The sequence below is a fragment of the Gobio gobio genome, assembly GCF_949357685.1.
Source record: "Gobio gobio genome assembly, chromosome: 20".
NCBI classification, from domain to species: domain Eukaryota; kingdom Metazoa; phylum Chordata; class Actinopteri; order Cypriniformes; family Gobionidae; genus Gobio; species Gobio gobio.
The window spans coordinates 36290407-36304268 of NC_137113.1; positions in this window are offsets into that span (position 1 = coordinate 36290407).

A 13862-nucleotide genomic window follows, 5' to 3' on the forward strand; every position below is an offset into this window, starting at 1 on the left:
GACCCGGAGCATGCAGTGTCACTTCACCAGTCTTTTTGCACAGGCATAGCATCCACTAGAGCCTTCTAAAAGGCTGTCTTGGCAGCGGTGGGATTCGAACCCACGCCCCCGAAGAGACTGGAGCCTTAATCCAGCGCCTTAGACCGCTCGGCCACGCTACCTTGCAACATTGCTTTCCCTGGGCAGTTTTCGCCTACTTTTTTTAAATATCGCATTTCCCTAAAAGTAAGTCTGTTGAAATTCTATGTGCCTTGGAGGAGCTCCTCAACAGGTGGAAAGGCCTCCTAAATACAAGGGTACACAGTCGCCCCCCTCCCTGCAGATTGCAATTCCATCTCTAATCAAACACACCTGAATCAGCTAATCAAAGCCTTTTGGCCTTAGTCCAAAATGGCAGCTAGCTGTGTTGAAGTTAAACTCAAAATCATGAGGTAGTTGTCAATTTTCCAAAAACTCTCAATGAGTCAAATTGGCTGCTTCTATTATTATACATTATACGCTATTATTATATCCCAATTCATTTTTAAACTGAAATTACTATTATTGTAATATTTTGTTGTCGCTGATTCAACAGGGTGCATAATTCCAGCCCTTTTCGCAGCACACTTAAGGTGTCTTGACCTCTTTAAAATCACTGCTGGCAGCGGTGGGATTCGAACCCACGCCCCCGAAGAGACTGGAGCCTAAATCCAGCGCCATAGACCCCTCGGCCACGCTACCCCAATGTATCTCTTTTCGGGGGCCTTTTTTAGGCCCATTTTTCCAGAAAAAGAGAAAACTTTGGGTGCGGACCTTCATCGAGAGGCTCTGAAGCCTGTCGAGTGCGGCCAAGGAAAGCAAAAGTGGCTGGTTTTGGAAGAGACCCGGAGCATGCAGTGTCACTTCACCAGTCTTTTTGCACAGGCATAGCATCCACTAGAGCCTTCTAAAAGGCTGCCTTGGCAGCGGTGGGATTCGAACATACGCCCCCGAAGAGACTGGAGCCTTAATCCAGCGCCTTAGACCGCTCGGCCACGCTACCTTGCAACATTGCTTTCCCTGGGCAGTTTTCGCCTACTTTTTTTAAATATCGCACTTCCCTAAAAGTAAGTCTGTTGAAATTCTATGTGCCTTGGAGGAGCTCCTCAACAGGTGGAAAGGCCTCCTAAATACAAGGGTACACAGTCGCCCCCCTCCCTGCAGATTGCAATTCCATCTCTAATCAAGCACACCTGAATCAGCTAATCAAAGCCTTTTGGCCTTAGTCCAAAATGGCAGCTAGCTGTGTTGAAGTTAAACTCAAAATCATGAGGTAGTTGTCAATTTTCCAAAAACTCTCAATGAGTCAAATTGGCTGCTTCTATTATTATACATTATACGCTATTATTATATCCCAATTCATTTTTAAACTGAAATTACTATTATTGTAATATTTTGTTGTCGCTGATTCAACAGGGTGCATAATTCCAGCCCTTTTCGCAGGACACTTAAGGTGTCTTGACCTCTTTAAAATCACTGCTGGCAGCGGTGGGATTCGAACCCACGCCCCCGAAGAGACTGGAGCCTAAATCCAGCGCCTTAGACCCCTCGGCCACGCTACCCCAATGTATCTCTTTTCGGGGGCCTTTTTTAGGCCCATTTTTCCAGAAAAACAGAAAATTTTGGGTGCGGACCTTCATCGAGAGGCTCTGAAGCCTGTCGAGTGCGGCCAAGGAAAGCAAAAGTGGCTGGTTTTGGAAGAGACCCGGAGCATGCAGTGTCACTTCACCAGTCTTTTTGCACAGGCATAGCATCCACTAGAGCCTTCTAAAAGGCTGTCTTGGCAGCGGTGGGATTCGAACCCACGCCCCCGAAGAGACTGGAGCCTTAATCCAGCGCCTTAGACCGCTCGGCCACGCTACCTTGCAACATTGCTTTCCCTGGGCAGTTTTCGCCTACTTTTTTTAAATATCGCACTTCCCTAAAAGTAAGTCTGTTGAAATTCTATGTGCCTTGGAGGAGCTCCTCAACAGGTGGAAAGGCCTCCTAAATACAAGGGTATACAGTCGCCCCCCTCCCTGCATTTTGCAATTCCATCTCTAATCAAACACACCTGAATCAGCTAATAAAAGCCTTTTGGCCTTAGTCCAAAATGGCAGCTAGCTGTGTTGAAGTTAAACTCAAAATCATGAGGTAGTTGTCAATTTTCCAAAAACTCTCAATGAGTCAAATTGGCTGCTTCTATTATTATAGATTATACGCTATTATTATATCCCAATTCATTTTTAAACTGAAATTACTATTATTGTAATATTTTGTTGTCGCTGATTCAACAGGGTGCATATTTCCAGCCCTTTTCGCAGCACACTTAAGGTGTCTTGACCTCTTTAAAATCACTGCTGGCAGCGGTGGGATTCGAACCCACGCCCCCGAAGAGACTGGAGCCTAAATCCAGCGCCTTAGACCCCTCGGCCACGCTACCCCAATGTATCTGTTTTCGGGGGCCTTTTTTCTGCCCATTTTTCCAGAAAAAGAGAAAACTTTGGGTGCGGACCTTCATCGGCCAAGGAAAGCAAAAGTGGCTGGTTTTGGAAGAGACCCGGAGCATGCGGTGTCACTTCACCAGTCTTTTTACACAGGCATAGCATCCACTAGAGCCTTCTAAAAGGCTGTCTTGGCAGCGGAGGGATTCGAACCCATGCCCCCGAAGAGACTGGAGCCTTAATCCAGCGCCTTAGACCGCTCGGCCACGCTACCTTGCAACATTGTTTTCCATGGGCAGTTTTCGCCTACTTTTTTTAAATATCGCACTTCCCTAAAAGTAAGTCTGTTGAAATTCTACGTGCCTTGGAGGAGCTCCTCAACAGGTGGAAAGGCCTCCTAAATACAAGGGTACACAGTCGCCCCCCTCCCTGCAGATTGCAATTCCATCTCTAATCAAACACACCTGAATCAGCTAATCAAAGCCTTTTGGCCTTAGTCCAAAATGGCAGCTAGCTGTGTTGAAGTTAAACTCAAAATCATGAGGTAGTTGTCAATTTTCCAAAAACTCTCAATGAGTCAAATTGGCTGCTTCTATTATTATACATGATACGCTATTATTATATCCCAATTCATTTTTAAACTGAAATTACTATTATTGTAATATTTTGTTGTCGCTGATTCAACAGGGTGCATAATTCCAGCCCTTTTCGCAGGACACTTAAGGTGTCTTGACCTCTTTAAAATCACTGCTGGCAGCGGTGGGATTCGAACCCACGCCCCCGAAGAGACTGGAACCTAAATCCAGCGCCTTAGTCCCCTCGGCCACGCTACCCCAATGTATCTCTTTTCGGGGGCCTTTTTTAGGCCCATTTTTCCAGAAAAAGAGAAAACTTTGGGTGCGGACCTTCATCGAGAGGCTCTGAAGCCTGTCGAGTGCGGCCAAGGAAAGCAAAAGTGGCTGGTTTTGGAAGAGACCCGGAGCATGCAGTGTCACTTCACCAGTCTTTTTGCACAGGCATAGCATCCACTAGAGCCTTCTAAAAGGCTGTCTTGGCAGCGGTGGGATTCGAACCCACGCCCCCGAAGAGACTGGAGCCTTAATCCAGCGCCTTAGACCGCTCGGCCAGGCTACCTTGCAACATTGCTTTCCCTGGGCAGTTTTCGCCTACTTTTTTTAAATATCGCACTTCCCTAAAAGTAAGTCTGTTGAAATTCTATGTGCCTTGGAGGAGCTCCTCAACAGGTGGAAAGGCCTCCTAAATACAAGGGTACACAGTCGCCCCCCTCCCTGCAGATTGCAATTCCATCTCTAATCAAACACACCTGAATCAGCTAATCAAAGCCTTTTGGCCTTAGTCCAAAATGGCAGCTAGCTGTGTTGAAGTTAAACTCAAAATCATGAGGTAGTTGTCAATTTTCCAAAAACTCTCAATGAGTCAAATTGGCTGCTTCTATTATTATACATTATACGCTATTTTTATATCCCAATTCATTTTTAAACTGAAATTACTATTATTGTAATATTTTGTTGTCGCTGATTCAACAGGGTGCATAATTCCAGCCCTTTTCGCAGGACACTTAAGGTGTCTTGACCTCTTTAAAATCACTGCTGGCAGCGGTGGGATTCGAACCCACGCCCCCGAAGAGACTGGAGCCTAAATCCAGCGCCTTAGACCCCTCGGCCACGCTACCCCAATGTATCTCTTTTCGGGGGCCTTTTTTCTGCCCATTTTTCCAGAAAAAGAGAAAACTTTGGGTGCGGACCTTCATCGAGAGGCTCTGAAGCCTGTCGAGTGCGGCCAAGGAAAGCAAAAGTGGCTGGTTTTGGAAGAGACCCGGAGCATGCAGTGTCACTTCACCAGTCTTTTTGCACAGGCATAGCATCCACTAGAGCCTTCTAAAAGGCTGTCTTGGCAGCGGTGGGATTCGAACCCACGCCCCCGAAGAGACTGGAGCCTTAATCCAGCGCCTTAGACCGCTCGGCCACGCTACCTTGCAACAATGCTTTCCCTGGGCAGTTTTCCCCTACTTTTTTTAAATATCGCACTTCCCTAAAAGTAAGTCTGTTGAAATTCTACGTGCCTTGGAGGAGCTCCTCAACAGGTGGAAAGGCCTGCTAAATACAAGGGTATACAGTCGCCCCCCTCCCTGCATTTTGCAATTCCATCTCTAATCAAACACACCTGAATCAGCTAATCAAAGCCTTTTGGCCTTAGTCCAAAATGGCAGCTAGCTGTGTTGAAGTTAAACTCAAAATCATGAGGTAGTTGTCAATTTTCCAAAAACTCTCAATGAGTCAAATTGGCTGCTTCTATTATTATAGATTATACGCTATTATTATGTCCCAATTCATTTTTAATCTGAAATTACTATAATTGTCATTTTTTGTTGTCCCTGATTCAACAGGGTGCAGATTTTCAGCCCTTTTCGCAGCACACTTAAGGTGTCTTGACCTCTTTAAAATCACTGCTGGCAGCGGTGGGATTCGAACCCACGCCCCCGAAGAGACTGGAGCCTAAATCCAGCGCCTTAGACCCCTCGGCCACGCTACCCCAATGTATCTCTTTTCGGGGGCCTTTTTTCTGCCCATTTTTCCAGAAAAAGAGAAAACTTTGGGTGCGGACCTTCATCGAGAGGCTCTGAAGCCTGTCGAGTGCGGCCAAGGAAAGCAAAAGTGGCTGGTTTTGGAAGAGACCCGGAGCATGCGGTGTCACTTCACCAGTCTTTTTGCACAGGCATAGCATCCACTAGAGCCTTCTAAAAGGCTGTCTTGGCAGCGGTGGGATTCGAACCCACGCCCCCGAAGAGACTGGAGCCTTAATCCAGCGCCTTAGACCCCTCGGCCATGCTAACCCAATGTATCTCTTTTCGGGGGCCTTTTTTAGGCCCATTTTTCCAGAAAAAGAGAAAACTTTGGGTGCGGACCTTCATCGAGAGGCTCTGAAGCCTGTCGAGTGCGGCCAAGGAAAGCAAAAGTGGCTGGTTTTGGAAGAGACCCGGAGCATGCAGTGTCACTTCACCAGTCTTTTTGCACAGGCATAGCATCCACTAGAGCCTTCTAAAAGGCTGTCTTGGCAGCGGTGGGATTCGAACCCACGCCCCCGAAGAGACTGGAGCCTTAATCCAGCGCCTTAGACCGCTCGGCCACGCTACCTTGCAACATTGCTTTCCCTGGGCAGTTTTCGCCTACTTTTTTTAAATATCGCACTTCCCTAAAAGTAAGTCTGTTGAAATTCTATGTGCCTTGGAGGAGCTCCTCAACAGGTGGAAAGGCCTCCTAAATACAAGGGTACACAGTCGCCCCCCTCCCTGCAGATTGCAATTCCATCTCTAATCAAACACACCTGAATCAGCTAATCAAAGCCTTTTGGCCTTAGTCCAAAATGGCAGCTAGCTGTGTTGAAGTTAAACTCAAAATCATGAGGTAGTTGTCAATTTTCCAAAAACTCTCAATGAGTCAAATTGGCTGCTTCTATTATTATACATTATACGCTATTATTATATCCCAATTCATTTTTAAACTGAAATTACTATTATTGTAATATTTTGTTGTCGCTGATTCAACAGGGTGCATAATTCCAGCCCTTTTCGCAGGACACTTAAGGTGTCTTGACCTCTTTAAAATCACTGCTGGCAGCGGTGGGATTCGAACCCACGCCCCCGAAGAGACTGGAGCCTAAATCCAGCGCCTTAGACCCCTCGGCCACGCTACCCCAATGTATCTCTTTTCGGGGGCCTTTTTTAGGCCCATTTTTCCAGAAAAAGAGAAAACTTTGGGTGCGGACCTTCATCGAGAGGCTCTGAAGCCTGTCGAGTGCGGCCAAGGAAAGCAAAAGTGGCTGGTTTTGGAAGAGACCCGGAGCATGCAGTGTCACTTCACCAGTCTTTTTGCACAGGCATAGCATCCACTAGAGCCTTCTAAAAGGCTGTCTTGGCAGCGGTGGGATTCGAACCCACGCCCCCGAAGAGACTGGAGCCTTAATCCAGCGCCTTAGACCGCTCGGCCACGCTACCTTGCAACATTGCTTTCCCTGGGTAGTTTTCGCCTACTTTTTTTAAATATCGCATTTCCCTAAAAGTAAGTCTGTTGAAATTCTATGTGCCTTGGAGGAGCTCCTCAACAGGTGGAAAGGCCTCCTAAATACAAGGGTACACAGTCGCCCCCCTCCCTGCAGATTGCAATTCCATCTCTAATCAAACACACCTGAATCAGCTAATCAAAGCCTTTTGGCCTTAGTCCAAAATGGCAGCTAGCTGTGTTGAAGTTAAACTCAAAATCATGAGGTAGTTGTCAATTTTCCAAAAACTCTCAATGAGTCAAATTGGCTGCTTCTATTATTATAGATTATACGCTATTATTATATCCCAATTCATTTTTAAACTGAAATTACTATTATTGTAATATTTTGTTGTCGCTGATTCAACAGGGTGCATATTTCCAGCCCTTTTCGCAGCACACTTAAGGTGTCTTGACCTCTTTAAAATCACTGCTGGCAGCGGTGGGATTCGAACCCACGCCCCCGAAGAGACTGGAGCCTAAATCCAGCGCCTTAGACCCCTCGGCCACGCTACCCCAATATATCTCTTTTCGGGGGCCTTTTTTCTGCCCATTTTTCCAGAAAAAGAGAAAACTTTGGGTGCGGACCTTCATCGAGAGGCTCTGAAGCCTGTCGAGTGCGGCCAAGGAAAGCAAAAGTGGCTGGTTTTGGAAGAGACCCGGAGCATGCAGTGTCACTTCACCAGTCTTTTTGCACAGGCATAGCATCCACTAGAGCCTTCTAAAAGGCTGTCTTGGCAGCGGTGGGATTCGAACCCACGCCCCCGAAGAGACTGGAGCCTTAATCCAGCGCCTTAGACCGCTCGGCCACGCTACCTTGCAACATTGCTTTCCCTGGGCAGTTTTCGCCTACTTTTTTTAAATATCGCACTTCCCTAAAAGTAAGTCTGTTGAAATTCTACGTGCCTTGGAGGAGCTCCTCAACAGGTGGAAAGGCCTCCTAAATACAAGGGTATACAGTCGCCCCTCTCCCTGCATTTTGCAATTCCATCTCTAATCAAACACACCTGAATCAGCTAATCAAAGCCTTTTGGCCTTTGTCCAAAATGGCAGCTAGCTGTGTTGAAGTTAAACTCAAAATCATGAGGTAGTTGTCAATTTTCCAAAAACTCTCAATGAGTCAAATTGGCTGCTTCTATTATTATAGATTATACGCTATTATTATATCCCAATTCATTTTTAAACTGAAATTACTATTATTGTAATATTTTGTTGTCGCTGATTCAACAGGGTGCATATTTCCAGCCCTTTTCGCAGCACACTTAAGGTGTCTTGACCTCTTTAAAATCACTGCTGGCAGCGGTGGGATTCGAACCCACGCCCCCGAAGAGACTGGAGCCTAAATCCAGCGCCTTAGACCCCTCGGCCACGCTACCCCAATGTATCTCTTTTCGGGGGCCTTTTTTCTGCCCATTTTTCCAGAAAAAGAGAAAACTTTGGGTGCGGACCTTCATCGGCCAAGGAAAGCAAAAGTGGCTGGTTTTGGAAGAGACCCGGAGCATGCGGTGTCACTTCACCAGTCTTTTTGCACAGGCATTGCATCCACTAGAGCCTTCTAAAAGGCTGTCTTGGCAGCGGTGGGATTCGAACCCACGCCCCCGAAGAGACTGGAGCCTTAATCCAGCGCCTTAGACCGCTCGGCCACGCTACCTTGCAACATTGCTTTCCCTGGGCAGTTTTCGCCTACTTTTTTTAAATATCGCACTTCCCTAAAAGTAAGTCTGTTGAAATTCTATGTGCCTTGGAGGAGCTCCTCAACAGGTGGAAAGGCCTCCTAAATACAAGGGTACACAGTCGCCCCCCTCCCTGCAGATTGCAATTCCATCTCTAATCAAACACACCTGAATCAGCTAATCAAAGCCTTTTGGCCTTAGTCCAAAATGGCAGCTAGCTGTGTTGAAGTTAAACTCAAAATCATGAGGTAGTTGTCAATTTTCCAAAAACTCTCAATGAGTCAAATTGGCTGCTTCTATTATTATACATTATACGCTATTATTATATCCCAATTCATTTTTAAACTGAAATTACTATTATTGTAATATTTTGTTGTCGCTGATTCAACAGGGTGCATAATTCCAGCCCTTTTCGCAGGACACTTAAGGTGTCTTGACCTCTTTAAAATCACTGCTGGCAGCGGTGGGATTCGAACCCACGCCCCCGAAGAGACTGGAGCCTAAATCCAGCGCCTTAGACCCCTCGGCCACGCTACCCCAATGTATCTCTTTTCGGGGGCCTTTTTTAGGCCCATTTTTCCAGAAAAAGAGAAAACTTTGGGTGCGGACCTTCATCGAGAGGCTCTGAAGCCTGTCGAGTGCGGCCAAGGAAAGCAAAAGTGGCTGGTTTTGGAAGAGACCCGGAGCATGCAGTGTCACTTCACCAGTCTTTTTGCACAGGCATAGCATCCACTAGAGCCTTCTAAAAGGCTGTCTTGGCAGCGGTGGGATTCGAACCCACGCCCCCGAAGAGACTGGAGCCTTAATCCAGCGCCTTAGACCGCTCGGCCACGCTACCTTGCAACATTGCTTTCCCTGGGCAGTTTTCGCCTACTTTTTTTAAATATCGCATTTCCCTAAAAGTAAGTCTGTTGAAATTCTATGTGCCTTGGAGGAGCTCCTCAACAGGTGGAAAGGCCTCCTAAATACAAGGGTACACAGTCGCCCCCCTCCCTGCAGATTGCAATTCCATCTCTAATCAAACACACCTGAATCAGCTAATCAAAGCCTTTTGGCCTTAGTCCAAAATGGCAGCTAGCTGTGTTGAAGTTAAACTCAAAATCATGAGGTAGTTGTCAATTTTCCAAAAACTCTCAATGAGTCAAATTGGCTGCTTCTATTATTATACATTATACGCTATTATTATATCCCAATTCATTTTTAAACTGAAATTACTATTATTGTAATATTTTGTTGTCGCTGATTCAACAGGGTGCATAATTCCAGCCCTTTTCGCAGCACACTTAAGGTGTCTTGACCTCTTTAAAATCACTGCTGGCAGCGGTGGGATTCGAACCCACGCCCCCGAAGAGACTGGAGCCTAAATCCAGCGCCTTAGACCCCTCGGCCACGCTACCCCAATGTATCTATTTTCGGGGGCCTTTTTTAGGCCCATTTTTCCAGAAAAAGAGAAAACTTTGGGTGCGGACCTTCATCAAGAGGCTCTGAAGCCTGTCGAGTGCGGCCAAGGAAAGCAAAAGTGGCTGGTTTTGGAAGAGACCCGGAGCATGCAGTGTCACTTCACCAGTCTTTTTGCACAGGCATAGCATCCACTAGAGCCTTCTAAAAGGCTGCCTTGGCAGCGGTGGGATTCGAACCCACGCCCCCGAAGAGACTGGAGCCTTAATCCAGCGCCTTAGACCGCTCGGCCACGCTACCTTGCAACATTGCTTTCCCTGGGCAGTTTTCGCCTACTTTTTTTAAATATCGCACTTCCCTAAAAGTAAGTCTGTTGAAATTCTATGTGCCTTGGAGGAGCTCCTCAACAGGTGGAAAGGCCTCCTAAATACAAGGGTACACAGTCGCCCCCCTCCCTGCAGATTGCAATTCCATCTCTAATCAAACACACCTGAATCAGCTAATCAAAGCCTTTTGGCCTTAGTCCAAAATGGCAGCTAGCTGTGTTGAAGTTAAACTCAAAATCATGAGGTAGTTGTCAATTTTCCAAAAACTCTCAATGAGTCAAATTGGCTGCTTCTATTATTATACATTATACGCTTTTATTATATCCCAATTCATTTTTAAACTGAAATTACTATTATTGTAATATTTTGTTGTCGCTGATTCAACAGGGTGCATAATTCCAGTCCTTTTCGCAGGACACTTAAGGTGTCTTGACCTCTTTAAAATCACTGCTGGCAGCGGTGGGATTCGAACCCACGCCCCCGAAGAGACTGGAGCCTAAATCGAGCGCCTTAGACCCCTCGGCCACGCTACCCCAATGTATCTCTTTTCGGGGGCCTTTTTTAGGCCCATTTTTCCAGAAAAAGAGAAAACTTTGGGTGCGGACCTTCATCGAGAGGCTCTGAAGCCTGTCGAGTGCGGCCAATGAAAGCAAAAGTGGCTGGTTTTGGAAAAGACCCGGAGCATGCAGTGTCACTTCACCAGTCTTTTTGCACAGGCATAGCATCCACTAGAGCCTTCTAAAAGGCTGTCTTGGCAGCGGTGGGATTCGAACCCACGCCCCCGAAGAGACTGGAGCCTTAATCCAGCGCCTTAGACCGCTCGGCCACGCTACCTTGCAACATTGCTTTCCCTGGGCAGTTTTCGCCTACTTTTTTTAAATATCGCACTTCCCTAAAAGTAAGTCTGTTGAAATTCTATGTGCCTTGGAGGAGCTCCTCAACAGGTGGAAAGGCCTCCTAAATACAAGGGTACACAGTCGCCCCCCTCCCTGCAGATTGCAATTCCATCTCTAATCAAACACACCTGAATCAGCTAATCAAAGCCTTTTGGCCTTAGTCCAAAATGGCAGCTAGCTGTGTTGAAGTTAAACTCAAAATCATGAGGTAGTTGTCAATTTTCCAAAAACTCTCAATGAGTCAAATTGGCTGCTTCTATTATTATACATTATACGCTATTATTATATCCCAATTCATTTTTAAACTGAAATTACTATTATTGTAATATTTTGTTGTCGCTGATTCAACAGGGTGCATAATTCCAGCCCTTTTCGCAGGACACTTAAGGTGTCTTGACCTCTTTAAAATCACTGCTGGCAGCGGTGGGATTCGAACCCACGCCCCCGAAGAGACTGGAGCCTAAATCCAGCGCCTTAGACCCCTCGGCCACGCTACCCCAATGTATCTCTTTTCGGGGGCCTTTTTTAGGCCCATTTTTCCAAAAAAAGAGAAAACTTTGGGTGCGGACCTTCATCGAGAGGCTCTGAAGCCTGTCGAGTGCGGCCAAGGAAAGCAAAAGTGGCTGGTTTTGGAAGAGACCCGGAGCATGCAGTGTCACTTCACCAGTCTTTTTGCACAGGCATAGCATCCACTAGAGCCTTCTAAAAGGCTGTCTTGGCAGCGGTGGGATTCGAACCCACGCCCCCGAAAAGACTGGAGCCTTAATTCAGTGCCTTAGACCGCTCGGCCACGCTACCTTGCAACAATGCTTTTCCTGGGTAGTTTTCCCCTACTTTTTTTAAATATCGCACTTCCCTAAAAGTAAGTCTGTTGAAATTCTACGTGCCTTGGAGGAGCTCCTCAACAGGTGGAAAGGCCTCCTAAATACAAGGGTACACAGTCGCCCCCCTCCCTGCAGATTGCAATTCCATCTCTAATCAAACACACCTGAATCAGCTAATCAAAGCCTTTTGGCCTTAGTCCAAAATGGCAGCTAGCTGTGTTGAAGTTAAACTCAAAATCATGAGGTAGTTGTCAATTTTCCAAAAACTCTCAATGAGTCAAATTGGCTGCTTCTATTATTATACATTATACGCTATTATTATATCCCAATTCATTTTTAAACTGAAATTACTATTATTGTAATATTTTGTTGTCGCTGATTCAACAGGGTGCATAATTCCAGCCCTTTTCGCAGGACACTTAAGGTGTCTTGACCTCTTTAAAATCACTGCTGGCAGCGGTGGGATTCGAACCCACGCCCCCGAAGAGACTGGAGCCTAAATCCAGCGCCTTAGACCCCTCGGCCACGCTACCCCAATGTATCTCTTTTCAGGGGCCTTTTTTAGGCCCATTTTTCCAAAAAAAGAGAAAACTTTGGGTGCGGACCTTCATCGAGAGGCTCTGAAGCCTGTCGAGTGCGGCCAAGGAAAGCAAAAGTGGCTGGTTTTGGAAGAGACCCGGAGCATGCAGTGTCACTTCACCAGTCTTTTTGCACAGGCATAGCATCCACTAGAGCCTTCTAAAAGGCTGTCTTGGCAGCGGTGGGATTCGAACCCACGCCCCCGAAGAGACTGGAGCCTTAATCCAGCGCCTTAGACCGCTCGGCCACGCTACATTGCAACATTGCTTTCCCTGGGCAGTTTTCGCCTACTTTTTTTAAATATCGCACTTCCCTAAAAGTAAGTCTGTTGAAATTCTACGTGCCTTGGAGGAGCTCCTCAACAGGTGGAAAGGCCTCCTAAATACAAGGGTATACAGTCGCCCCCCTCCCTGCATTTTGCAATTCCATCTCTAATCAAACACACCTGAATCAGCTAATCAAAGCCTTTTGGCCTTAGTCCAAAATGGCAGCTAGCTGTGTTGAAGTTAAACTCAAAATCATGAGGTAGTTGTCAATTTTCCAAAAACTCTCAATGAGTCAAATTGGCTGCTTCTATTATTATAGATTATACGCTATTATTATGTCCCAATTCATTTTTAAACTGAAATTACTATAATTGTAAATTTTTGTTGTCCCTGATTCAACAGGGTGCAGATTTTCAGCCCTTTTCACAGCACACTTAAGGTGTCTTGACCTCTTTAAAATCACTGCTGGCAGCGGTGGGATTCGAACCCACGCCCCCGAAGAGACTGGAGCCTAAAGCCAGCGCCTTAGACCCCTCGGCCACGCTACCCCAATGTATCTCTTTTCGGGGGCCTTTTTTCTGCCCATTTTTCCAGAAAAAGAGAAAACTTTGGGTGCGGACCTTCATCGAGAGGCTCTGAAGCCTGTCGAGTGCGGCCAAGGAAAGCAAAAGTGGCTGGTTTTGGAAGAGACCCGGAGCATGCAGTGTCACTTCACCAGTCTTTTTGCACAGACATAGCATCCACTAGAGCCTTCTAAAAGGCTGTCTTGGCAGCGGTGGCATTCGAACCCACGCCCCCGAAGAGACTGGAGCCTTAATCCAGCGCCTTAGACCGCTCGGCCACGCTACCTTGCAACATTGCTTTCCCTGGGCAGTTTTCGCCTACTTTTTTTAAATATCGCACTTCCCTAAAAGTAAGTCTGTTGAAATTCTACGTGCCTTGGAGGAGCTCCTCAACAGGTGGAAAGGCCTCCTAAATACAAGGGTATACAGTCGCCCCCCTCCCTGCATTTTGCAATTCCATCTCTAATCAAACACACCTGAATCAGCTAATCAAAGCTTTTTGGCCTTAGTCCAAAATGGCAGCTAGCTGTGTTGAAGTTAAACTCAAAATCATGAGGTAGTTGTCAATTTTCCAAAAACTCTCAATGAGTCAAATTGGCTGCTTCTATTATTATAGATTATACGCTATTATTATATCCCAATTCATTTTTAAACTGAAATTACTATTATTGTAATATTTTGTTGTCGCTGATTCAACAGGGTGCATATTTCCAGCCCTTTTCGCAGCACACTTAAGGTGTCTTGACCTCTTTAAAATCACTGCTGGCAGCGGTGGGATTCGAACCCACGCCCCCGAAGAGACTGGAGCCTAAATCCAGCGCCTTAGACCCCTCGGCCA